This window comes from Rhagoletis zephyria, unplaced genomic scaffold (genome assembly GCF_001687245.7).
Source record: "Rhagoletis zephyria isolate East Lansing unplaced genomic scaffold, Rhagoletis_zephyria_1.1 Rzeph_scaffold_05029, whole genome shotgun sequence".
Lineage (NCBI taxonomy): Eukaryota > Metazoa > Arthropoda > Insecta > Diptera > Tephritidae > Rhagoletis > Rhagoletis zephyria.
In genome coordinates this window covers 20322-33699 of record NW_016162112.1, presented here as the reverse complement: position 1 = coordinate 33699, position 13378 = coordinate 20322, and the positions used below count along the sequence as shown (strand labels likewise).

Here is a 13378-nt window from a genome sequence, read left to right as displayed (position 1 = left end):
GAGAGGGCATTGAAAAGGCAACAGTTTTTGTAGAAAAGAAATCGCCATAAGACAAAACTTATTTACACATGAAGCTGTGTGGCATATGATAGTTGGCCGAATCGTTTGTTTCTGTTCTGGGCTTATTGGCGCCAACTGATGCCAAGTCCTTTAGTAACTGGTACCTTTATCCTCTGCCACCACAGCGGCTGAAGTGTTTCTCATACATATATACAAATATTGTATTTTTTGTTAATATTTCATGTAAATTATTTTTCAATAAGAATTTGTTAAACCGCTCCTGGGTTTTGAAAAGTAAAAATGTCAGTTTGAGTACATTCTCTTATCGGATCTCTCTTTCTTTTTTGAATATATCGACACTCTGCTGTTGGGGAATGTACTTTGAATTTACTAGCAATATAGAAGTACTACATATGTATATGACCGGAAGGCAAAATTTAAAAAGGTTTTGTTGAAATCTTGGATCTCGAAAATCTCATAGATATTTATAGGTACATCTCAACCTTCAAAGTTGGTAAATTGTTCCAATGACAGTACTAAGTCGTAGAGTATTTCTAACAAGACCATAGCTAAAGTTTTTTATTATTACTTATGGTATTACATACTAACAAAAAACAAAATCAAAATGACAACCGTAATAAAATTAAAATATTATTTTCTTTATCCTGCCGTCAAATTATAGTGTAGGGCGCACAATTGAAAGCAAAGCGATTACAATACAAAATTTACCAACTAGAATAGAGAAAGCCTCCAATAGGCTGGCCAAGCGTACATCTCTGTGGTTTTTATTGGCTGATTAATAAAAGATTGTATGCATAAATATATGTACATATGCGCTAATAAGCAATTTCATATGCATTAGTATATGTATATATACATATATATATTATTTTTAAATAAGAACATGCAAAAGTAACACGCCCGAGTGCAAATAAATCAAAATAACTACAGTATTATGTAAATAAAAATAAAAATTACCATGTTTTCAACTCGAAATTTGTACTCTTTAATTACGAGTACTATCTACACTTGTCACACGCCGCGATGGGACTGTTACTTTCCGTATAAGCGGTTACTGTTTTCCATGGCACTTTTAAAATTCATTGGCCTCAAAAAGTATAAGCACGAGTCTATTTCTGGTACATGGTTGAAGACATTACTCCGTTTTGTTTACTGTCTCGCAAAGTAACGCTGTCAACCATGACTCACAGCAAAAATAAGAATTAGGCTCGTGCTTTTCCTGCTTAACTGGCTTAAGCGTTGAACTCTTTGTGGTATTTACTAAATATATGGACGATAATATTGTGAGACGTCTTAATAAAATAAATAAAAAAAGGATCATGATATAGATGTAAATATGTTTGTATGCATAGGCGTCAACTGCTTATATGTATGTATGTATGTATGTTGAGAGATCCATAAATAGCCACTCCAAGTGCTATTTTAAGCACCGCAGACTTGTTATTAAATTTACGCGCCGCTGATAAACTGATGTATTGATGTATGTACATATGTATATACACATGTACATATTTGCAGACTAGGTGATCCATTAATAATGTGAAAATAAATATTTATGTATAGTGATAAAAATTTGTTTATGCACTTGCTTATGAACTATGTTTGTACTTGTTTAATCTATTAAACAGTAGCTGTAATTGATTTAGTTGTTTATACTGGTTTTATCGAAGGTTCGTGGACATCGATGTAATATGTACATATACATACATATATGTATGTACGTATGTATGTATGTGTATATGTAATTTAGATTGTATGTATGTAATAATCTGTGATAAACTGCTATGAAATATCCCTTGTGGTACACGCTGGCTTTTTAAAGACAGACAAATATTTATTGATGGCAAATCAAGTGCTTTATTGGACGATTTTGGTTTAGCTGAAGTGGCCAGTAACAATAAACACCATAAAATGATATTGGAAGTAACGAGCTGATATGATAGCAAAATGTTTAAATGGGTCATGCTGTGCCATACATTAAAAAAAAAAAAAACAAAGTAAACCTTTGGCGGTTATACATTTGACAAAATGTTTGGCGGAGCTTCTGCTTCAATGTGATTAGGGTTACAACCCGGGTCCTACCGTGGAGTGCTGCACAATTCCTATCATTCGGCTACGGCGGCTGCCGGCATATACATAAATATACATACATATGTAGACACAAAGTGTGTATTTAATAATATTGTTTTATATTAATGTCTTATGCTGCGTTTGTTGATGTTCACACATACAGGCAAATAAGTAGCTCGAATTGATTTTGAAGTGATTTTTATATCGTTATTATCAATGAAAAAGGCCCATTTAATATTACCTCTTTTCATTATTTTGGGTTAGATACAGTCTCATATCAACTAGAAAGCCACGTGGTCAATATTTTTTCGGGTTGGTTTCGTGATCAGGGTTGCCACTGAAAAACTTTCCTACCAAGAGGTGGTTCAAAAACCTACCACCTCTTTTAATAAAGAAAACGGCTTTTGACAGCATTAAATACATTTATTTGTGCTGGTTTTTATACTTAAAATAAGATTTCCAGGTAAACAAAATGATCAGAATAAAAGCTATTATATATGTATGTACATACATATAGCACACAAAAACATGGTGTGTGATTTTAAGCAGATCCACCTACCGACATTTACTTCGACCCACTGAATTCGAATCCGACTTCTGTACCACCAAAACTTCGAGTAAATTGCGAAAACCCGAAGAAAGTTCAAAAAATTCGCATATTTCATGGTTTTAATGAAGTCTTCGTAGTAAATGTGAAACATCGTGGCTGAAAATATAATTCCGTCGTAGATTTTTTATAAATCGCTCTTTTGCATAGATATGTTATGAAGTATATATATATACATAAGCTTAGGCCTGCCAAATGTCCTTTTAATTTTCGTATATGTTAAAAATTAACAGATTTTGTAAACACGTACATTTGCTATGTACTTAATATGCATTTGAATCGCTCTGCTAGTTTCACTTAAAATAATTTAACAACCTAGTCATTGTAGGAACTATTATCGATTCGCAACTGCATTTCAAAGAAAAAGATCCGATTTAACAACCTGCCTTTACATCCATTAATGCAATCACTTGATATTATCCCTTTAGATACGTATTGGATAAAGCTTTTTATAGCTTATAGCAGTTCAGAGAAGTGCGTAGGGTAATTGGTAAAATTCTGCCTATACCAGTAATAAAAGAGTTTTTTTTAAAGGTATTTGATATAATTGCGAACAGATGGACCCATCTAAGATAAAACTGATATTGTCCCAATTTCGTAAGCCTACTCACTGTACTGACAACGAGATGTTTTCTGTTTTATGAGCAAAGAAACCTACCAATATTTTAAGCGTCCTACCATCCTACCAACTAGTGATCGGACTCCTACCATATTGTGGTAGATCTGCTACTTTTTTGAACATCTACCACATGTACCACACAAGGTGATGAAAAGAAAAGCTGGCAGCACTCCGCAAGGTTGCAGAAATCTTTCAAAATATGTTTGAAAAATATCTTGATATGGAAGGAGCTGCTTTACACTGTCAACGAAAAAAAAAATGCCAAAACTCAACGCAATTTTTAGCAACTTCAATCTTGCAATTTATTATACTAAAATTAATTTTGCTTTAGATTCTTATTAAAATGTTTGCAATTTAGGTGAAACCTTGCAGAATTTTTTTAATTTTTGTACAAAGTTTGATACAAATCCTGAGATCTACCACATTTTTCGGAAATATACCACATTTTTTGGAAATTACCACATTTTTTTGGAAATATACCACATGTTTTGGAAATCTACCAAATTTTTTTCCAGATTCGATCACACANATTTAGGTGAAACCTTGCAGATTTTTTTTAATTTTTGTACAAAGTTTGATACAAATCCTGATATCTACCACATTTTTCGGAAATATACCACATTTTTTGGAAATTACCATATTTTTTTGGAAATATACCATATGTTTTGGAAATCTACCAAATTTTTTTTCCATATTCGATCACACACACAAACCGGAGGAGAAGCTCGGCCAAACACTAACATATGTGTAAGAGCCAATCTATTATTATTATTATTAGTTGTCACCGAAAAATGGAAAAATTTGAAATTTTTTTAACTTTTAGGACTTTTCTCCTCGAATTTTGACTTGTATACCCCATTACAAGCTCAAAAAAAGTCAGAATATAGCATATTTCCCTTCTTAGAGGGGCAAGCCAATATGAGCCCAAGTTATTAGGTATATTAGAGTCTGAAATATGACGATTTTCTAAGTCTCAAAAACAAATATTCTTTATAATTCTTATTATTAATAAACTTTTTCTTGAAATAAAAAAATAACATAATTTAATTTTATATGGAGAAAATTTAGGGGATGATGCAATTACAAGTTTTTCTAAAAAATTTGTAGGTCAAACTCCGCATCGATGCAAAACATCGATATTTTTCCGAAATCCCTAATTTAAACGATTCATGTCCGACTGCCATGTGCGCACAAATAAAATGTCACTCATACGACATGTAGTCCTAAGCTACATACATACTAATGCATCCAATCCCGGACCATTTTGTGAATCCCGGGATTTCGGGATATTATTACCATTAATTAAAATATGCTAACAAACTAGTTTTGTAGTCTTGCTTTAGTGCGAATACTAGAAATTAAAATAAATTTGTGTTTTTAAGCAAAGAAATATAAAAGTCTTGATTTTATATCAGTTTACAAAGCTAATTACAAACTGAATAAACTAAAAACTATGGAAATAAAAAATAAGAGATCATGTTTGTGTAGTAATGTTAGTATGCCACAACAAATGTACATATATGTGTATACTCATGTACATATACAAGTCGTACGGTTATCGTAAAAAAAAGTGACGTCATGTCTCCGATTCGCTTAAGATGAAATAAGCTAACACGTATTCGAGGAATGTTTTTTTTCGTTTTTTCTTCGGAGATATGATCTTTCACATTTCGAATTTTTTCGTGATGCTAACCATTCATGTACTTCTTCAAATCGATATATCTCGGGATCTACTCATCGTAGAGACTTCATCTTAACGTTGTTTTGAAGACAAGAAAACGGGCTTTCTACAAAATTTTCACCTTTAACGTGTACAGGAACACGAAATCAACAGACTTCTACATAATTAATGCTGTGCTTTCGGTAACTGCTTACGCGCCAAGCTCATTTAACAGGTTGCTTATGTGACAACTCTCATGCAATGCCAAGTATGCATAACTGAGCCTTTGGCATGTGGTTTTCGTACGTCGGGGGAGAAATTTGCTTCCGAATGCCTACTCAGTCCAAAATAGAACTTCTTGACAAGAGTGATTCTGCGTTGAATTTCGATGCTGACGTTACTATCGGTGTTAATAGTGGTTCCTCTTTGTCGAAACTATAGCTGTCCACAGTGACGTGAGTGCCAAGACGCTGACACTTTGTTTGATGACAGAAGATATTTCGTCTTGTCATCGTTTCCCACCAGACCCACTTGCTTTGCTGCCTTATTCAACTGGGAAAGGCAGAACAGTCTTCGTGGTTTTTATTATCGATGATGTCGATGTCATCGGCATAAGCCAGCAATTGCACGCTCTTGTAGTAAATTGTTTGGCCGCCAAATGTATCAATACACTATTTTAAATTCAACAGAAATTCATAAGTAAAATTATGTATATGTTTTAGTATTCACATATGTATATATGTAAGTATGCCAATTAAAAATAAAAACTGTTATTAATTACAGCATCATTACCTACTCAAACTGCATTCGCCGATAAGGAACTGGAAAATTATTATCATTTAGAATGCATCAATTAACAAAAAAAATAAAACGTTTACGAAATACAAACAAAATTATGCATCTGGAGCGTTGTAAACAAATTAAATTTGCCATTATTTGAATTAGTGATAGAATACAAATAAAATTCCCCAACCAGTTTAAATACACTGAAGCGGCAGCAGGCGTAAAGATTAAGTCAAAGTGATTTTGCCTGAAAACTAAAAGAGGCCGAAGTGAGATGACAATTTGACCTAATCGCATGACATCGGTGATAAATGACGTGAATAGTGATTAGTTTTGTGATTTTTTCGCATAAACAACAATACAATGGAATCTATGTATATATGCCGATAAGTGTAAATACGTACAAACGAACATACATATGTACATATATATATGTGTGAGTATATACTTAAGAAGAATATGCCTCTATGTGTTGTTTCTAAGAGCTTAGTAAAAAATATAAAACTGTTTAAGTTGCTTCAATAAATTGTTTTCCTCATTTCACTTTAAATACATACATATTAGCAAATTTATTTCAACATTGCAGATTTTATGTACAACAAACAGTAAACTCTATTGGACATATTGATTGACGAAATAAATTTGTTTCTGAGCTTGTGCCGTATGTTGAACTTTGCGGCTGCGCTTAGATGATTTAACAATCCGTTGCTCAAAAATGTTTGCCGTCGACATAACTAGTGCAGGGCATTCGCACAGTAATGGCCTGATAGTCTCAGGTTATTCTTCATCACAGCAGCTTCTGCAGAAGTCGTTGTGGGGCACTCACTCCTAACCAGGCCTGCCAACTATACTTAGATATGAAGTGCCATAATGAGGATAAAACAGTGCCAAAATGTGTCAAATAGGAAAATAAAAGTGTCAAAATGGTGCCACTCTCAGTGTTGCCGTTGTGCGACTAAAGGGGAAACTTTTGTCCCTTTTCAGAGATTTGTTTAGGAAATGTTAACTGAACCTATTAAAACAGCAGCTATTAAAAAATATTTCTTCCTGTAAGTACGAAAAAAATGCATCACTTTAAACTTTTAAGGCAAATGTAACTCTTCTCGATTTATGTGTATGTTTGCAACCCTGTTTTGTGAAAAGCTTGTCCCGCTATTTTCTTTTTAAATTCTACAGCTTTATTCTTTTACTAGTGAAGAAAAGCAAAAATAATATGGTGAACCTGGTTTTCGTCAATGATCCCTTGTTTGCGACTTTCTTCCCATTTAGCATTAAAATTGGAAACATATTTCTAAAACAAGCGGAAGTGCCCTTTCCTGCAGTATAGTACGCTTTCTCGTTTCCAGTAGCTCGTTTCTGTAACTTTTCTCTACCGATTATTTCTCTACTGGTAGAGAATATACGTCATTCTCTACTACTCATTAGCAGTAGAGAACAAGGCGCAGATTCAACGAGCTTCAGGTATGTTAAAATGTCCATGGCGAACTGATCTATTCCGCCGCCTACCCCTCTTCAAGCTTGGATCCATTAGTATACATAGAATCGAATCTCTGTTTGATACCTCTGACAGTTTCGCGATAGTCCGTTGTGAAGACAGCAGCGATACATACATATACATATACATATATTTGTATGCAACTGCATAATTCATTATAAAATTTATTTTAACAAAGAAAACTCGGTCAAGACAAAACTGAAAGCCATCAGCCCTAGTATTCATTCTTATGAGTCAATATCCATCAAAAAGAATATTTAAGAAAACTCACCGGATGTGCGAGACGCAACATCTTACACACATACATACATATATAAAGCGGCAGTTCATTTATGTATGTATGTATATCGATATTAAGTAATGGCATACGGTTATACAAACATATATTTAAATGCAATTAATAATGAAATTAATAATAAAGTAGTCTACAAAGTTGAAGTGCACAACTTCCATAGCCGTAGGCCAAATATTCTCTTTGTAGGAGTAAGCAAGTAAGAAACTCTAGGTTCGGGCGGAGCTGAACATTAAATACCCGGCGCAAGTTTTAAATATATATTTTTCACCTTTTCGAAAACTACCTTTCCAACATGGTAAGCAGGGATGGTTTTATCCATATTTTAAACATCTTCGATAGAACGTTCCGTTAGACATTATGAGATAAACTTATATAGTGTGCATGGGCGGAGCACGCCTATTTTCCATAATTCCAAAAAATGTTACTTATTTTCAAGGGATTGTTGTTAGTATCAATTTTGAGTAAATTAGCGTCGTTAAATTTCGAAATATAAAAGTTTCAAGCATTTCTGAAATTTACCGTTATATGAAGGGTGGCCGTAATTTAACTCCGATTTCAATAATTTTCAACGTTTTGCTTTTATGTGGCAAGCACAATAACCTTACCGTACCGTTTGGTACAAATTGATAGAACGGTTACCGAGATACACATATGTGATCATAAGTGGGCGGTGCCACGCCCATTTTCCAAAATTTTATCATAAACGTAGTTCTTGGTAAAGAATTATTGCAAGCATAAATTTTGAATAAATTACCTTTATAATTTACTGATTTATCGAAGATTTCATATTTCTCTAAATTACCGTTATATGACATGTGGCACACTGAGGCCGCTGTGGTGTAGTGGTACGGACGGACAGACAGTTACCGCTTAATCGTTTTCTCTTTCCATTCTGATCATTTATGTATGCATTTGTCTATATCTATCTCGATTCGTTTTGCCTGTTACAAGCAACCGTTTTGTGAACCAAGTTATAATACCCTTGTGCACAAGTGGGCTCGGGTATAAAAAGTATGACTAACTAATACATAAAGAATTTATTTATTTTTTAACGGATTCTAGGAAAAGTGAACGCCGCGCAACTTGCAACTTCCTGTATTACACACATACACATTTCCTATGCTAACACACTTTTTTTACAGCCAAAGCTTTTATATTCATTTGCTTTTAAATATCCTTATTATTACTTTTTTTGCGCGCATTCACGCTTTTAAATAAAGAAAATGTTACGCGCTAGCTTTCAGTATACGACCACATATATGTACATACATACATATGTTTATAGGATTACACCATTCATATTTGGCGTTTAGCATTTAGCAATTAAAATTATCGCAAATAAAAATAAATATCTAAAGATACACTTGCTTGCGCATAGCATATATGTATGTTCTATGGTTCAGCTTAGATAGCAGAAATAAAGAAGCTCATGAACAGTGTTGCCACAAAATTTATATATTTTTTACCAAAATCATCGTAAAAAGTTACCAGATTCAACAATAAATTACCAAACTTATTTCATGTGCAGAACTGTGCAAACATACACATCCTAGGGCTTGATAACGTGAGTGAGCATCTAGATGCTCTAAGATTATTCTGCATCAAAAAGAAAATTTCGAAAAAATGTCGCTTACGTTACGTTACGCTTATGTGGCGGTTAGGGCTCGATATATCTGTACATATGTATATCCGAAGATACCAAGCTTTTCAGGCAATCAGAGCTCCATTCACCTAAAATTTTTAGGAAAGTTTGTTGAATTTTTTTAAATATATAACAAAGTTTTAAATTTGAATTTTTGTGGGTTCTGTTAAAGAAAGAACAATATTAAAAAAATAAAATTAATTACAAATGCAAATAATATGTTCAAACTTGTCAAAATATCAAATCGCCAATCTATTATTATTATTATATAATATTTTCGACCACTGTATGTAAACAAGTGACAAGACGCTTGTGGGAAAGCTTTCGACTCACACATAAATTGACAGAGTAAAGTCCTTCGCTGAATGCCGTAGCTTTTTGAACGAGAACATACATATTTATGAAGAATTATACTCATATATATGGTTGCCGGGTGCACCGGAAAACCGATGGTAATTGCAAAGCTGACGAACTGACAGGGAAAGGTAGGACCACCCAAAACCTTCCAGGAAAGGACTCGGTGGATGTACTTAGCAATAGCCACTTTCAAGCAGTTTGTAAAACATTACACCATTTTAGTAGCCAATGAACGGCGCAACACTTTCGCCTTGCGAAATTTTCAGGATTACTTGGTATTTCTATAAAAATAAATTACCAAATTACCGAACTTGATAAATAAAGAAAAAAAATTACCAATTTTGGTTAAAAATTATCAAAGCGGCAACGCTGCTTATGAATGATGTGGAATTTAACGACATACATACATACATATCGTCGTTTAAAGTACAAAACCGGGTACCAACAAAATGCAAAACCGCGTATGTGAGGTTGCATAAATTATTTTCTAGAGAGTGAAAACACTGATATTTAAAAATGACTCTTTTTTTAATAAAGCAATCGCATTTCTGGCTAGTATATATCAGGACGAATGGATAAGGATTAAGCCTTCTTGGCTTGTGTGAGCAAATCCAATTTTTGACAGCAAATGTCAGTTTCGTGGTTTTGCAGAATGACGATACGCGGTTTTGTACTTTAAACGACGATATGTGTATGCATACATATTTACAGGCGCAAGTGAAGAGGGTGCGTGGGGGTTAAATCCCTTTTCAAATATTTATCTATTTAAGTAAACTCTCGCTGTGAATGCGTTCAACATTTTTTTCTTCTTGACCGTTTTTAATGAAATGTGTGATTTATATACATATAAGCTATGTGTGTAGCTGCACTGCGTAGGTGGTATCGGAGCCCTATGGTACTTAGCTGATTTTCAGAGAATATATTCTCAAATAAAGTAGATTTATTTCAAGACAATAATTCCATTTTAACAGTTTATTTGTTTGAGAAAGACACAAAGTTTTCATTTTTCGTAAAAACTTCAATAAATCGTAGAAATTATTCGATAAAAAAATAAGACAGTATATTTAAAAATTATCTAATTATAAGCGTCGATATGTATGTTNCGATTAAAAAATAAGACAGTATATTTAAAAATTATCTAATTATAAGCGTCGATATGTATGTANCAATAATTCCATTTTAACAGTTTATTTGTTTGAGAAAGACACAAAGTTTTAATTTTTCGTAAAAACTTCAATAAATCGTAGAAATTATTCGATTAAAAAATAAGACAGTATATTTAAAAATTATCTAATTATAAGCGTCGATATGTATGTAAACTGAAACTACACACATGTACATAGTTTCATAGTAATTTTGTTAATGGCCATGTGAAACCCCCCAAAAAATATCCTCGGGAATGCAAATGCATGTATTTATGTACATACATACATACATACATATGTAATCTTTTTGCGAAAGGAGCTTAAAATAAATTATTAGATTTTATATAAATTATAAATATGTGTATAACTAAGTATGCAAATTATGAAAATAAAATCTGAAAATGTCCTTGGTCCAGTTTTAGATGCTGTTGAGCTAGTTACATGCTGACATAATTACATACATACATATGTACATCCGTTAGAAAAGGCCAATTGAAATTTATTATTACAATTCAATTTTGCAATTAAGAACATTCGTTCTAAAGCGATTTGATTCCACTTAAGTACTCCTACCAGCATATTCCGGGGGTCCTACTCCCCATTTAGTGCAGTCAAATTAGGAAGATCTGATGATTTTGATGTAGAATACGTCTTACGCTTCGATATGAAGGCTATGCTTAAATGTTGTAGTTGTAATTTTTAGAGCTCCACGAAAACGCTTATTGCACGAGAACTAGTGAAGCAATTGCAAGGAAAAGTATGGCGTTTCAAAGACAAAATTGCAAATCTATTGACAGATTCATTTTTGCAAGTCCCTATTTCGGTGTCGGTCGTAGAAATAACGGTAAACATTGGCCTATTTTGGGGTCAATTTGAACAGAAAATTGAAATGTATATCCTGATATGGATGCCAGAGGAAAGAGGTTGTGGTTTGAAAATATTTTGCAGAGGGTTGCCACCTTGTTACAAAGTTGGATCCAATATAAGCAATAGGCTAAATAAATTACTTCAATATGAATATAAATTAAAATTGCTTTGACGAAACTTTATTTCCAAACTGCTTATAGGAGTGTTGCCACCTGAGTTTATAATTAAATTCAAATTGAATTAAGAGTATTAGATAATTTAAATATGTATCACAATACAAGTGTCAGACGAAAAAGGTTTAACGAGGTTACAGTTCAAAAATAATTTGATTGCCATCTATTTAGAAGTCGAATTAAATTAAATGATGTGAAATATTGAAAATTGGCGTCAAACAAAGGAGTACTAAGAAACATTTAGTTTCAGCATTATACAATTAAAGAGGGTTTCCACTTGTTTAAAAAGTTAAACTAAAATTATTTAATCAGTCAAATTAATTATTTAAGTATGGGCATAAATTGACATTGGTTAAAACTGTTGTTTTCTTAACTTTATTTAAGAGGGTTGCCACATGTTTTAGAAATTGAGTTCAACTCGAATTAAGGGAATTAGATATACAATTTAAATATGTATCGCAATATGTGTGCCAGTCGAAAAAGGTTTAACAAGGTTTTGGGGTTAAATATTTTGTATAGGGTTACCACCTGTTTTAAAATTAAATGAAATATCAAAACATGACGTAAAACGAAGGTGGTAAGATGTCCTTAGTGTGAATATTAATAATATTAAAGAGGGGTGCCACCTGTTTAAACAGATTAACTCAAATTATTTAATAAGTTAAAGCAATTATTAAAAATATGGGTATCAAATGAAATTGAGTTAAAAAGGCTTTATTTCTGAACTGTATTTAGGTGCGTTGCCACGCATTTATTTAAAAAATAAAGTTTAACTTAATTCATCAGGCACATGAAATATGTAGGTATCACAATATCAGACGCAGGAGATTTGTTCATTTTTCAACTATATTTAGGAGGGTTTCCTGAGGGTTTCTGAGCTAACTTATGCACAAATCCCAAGACGGAGATAATGCGAAGACGAGCACGAAGAAATAGACAAATACGGGGACCTAGGCTAATATAAAAACTAATACAAATTTCTGCAGTATGAAAGGAAATAAAAATGAATCGTAGCAGTGATACACGTCATGGCATATACATATCTATTTATAAGCTGATGGTACATATGATTGAAGTTAATGTGGATCTGCTTCTCTATTGCTAAGTATTAATATTTTGCTTTGTCGGCAATCATGCAAAAGTAGAAATAGCCGCAATGTTCGGTAGTTCTACCGACTTAAAACCATCTCTGAGACACTACCTTTGCGATGAAAAAAGAATTATCAAAATCGGTTGACGTGGTCCAACGTAATGCGGTAACATACTTAAAAAAAACAAGTAAGAAAGTCTAAGTTCGGGCGGAGCCGAACATTAAATACCCGGCGCAAGTATTAAATATATGTTTTTTCAGATTTCTTTCCGAAACCTTCTGCTAGATGGTAAGCCGGGGTGTATCAATTTTAAGTAAATTAGCGTCCTTCAATTTCGAAATATTGAAGTTTCAAGCATTTCTGAAATTTACCGTTATATGAAAAGCGGCCGTAATTTTAGTCAGATTTCAATAATTTTCAAGGTTTTGCTTATATTTGGCAAGCACAATAACCACACCGAGTTTTGTACACATTGGTAGAACGGTTACCGATATACTTATATGTGATCATAAGTGGGCGGTGCCACGCCCATTTTCCAAAATTTTACCATAAA

At 33.0% G+C, this 13378-nt stretch overlaps 1 long non-coding RNA gene across 1 annotated transcript in view; it reads left to right on the top strand.

Moving 5' to 3' along the window:
- The first annotated feature begins 3324 nt into the window (after nt 1-3324).
- Nucleotides 3325-13378, top strand: part of LOC108371500 (uncharacterized) — a 23319-nt gene continuing 13265 nt past the window's right edge. The window contains exons 1-3 of the long non-coding RNA XR_001848757.1: nt 3325-3390; nt 8613-8617; nt 9874-9893. This is a non-coding gene — a long non-coding RNA (uncharacterized LOC108371500). The remainder of the gene's footprint in view (nt 3391-8612; nt 8618-9873; nt 9894-13378) is intronic.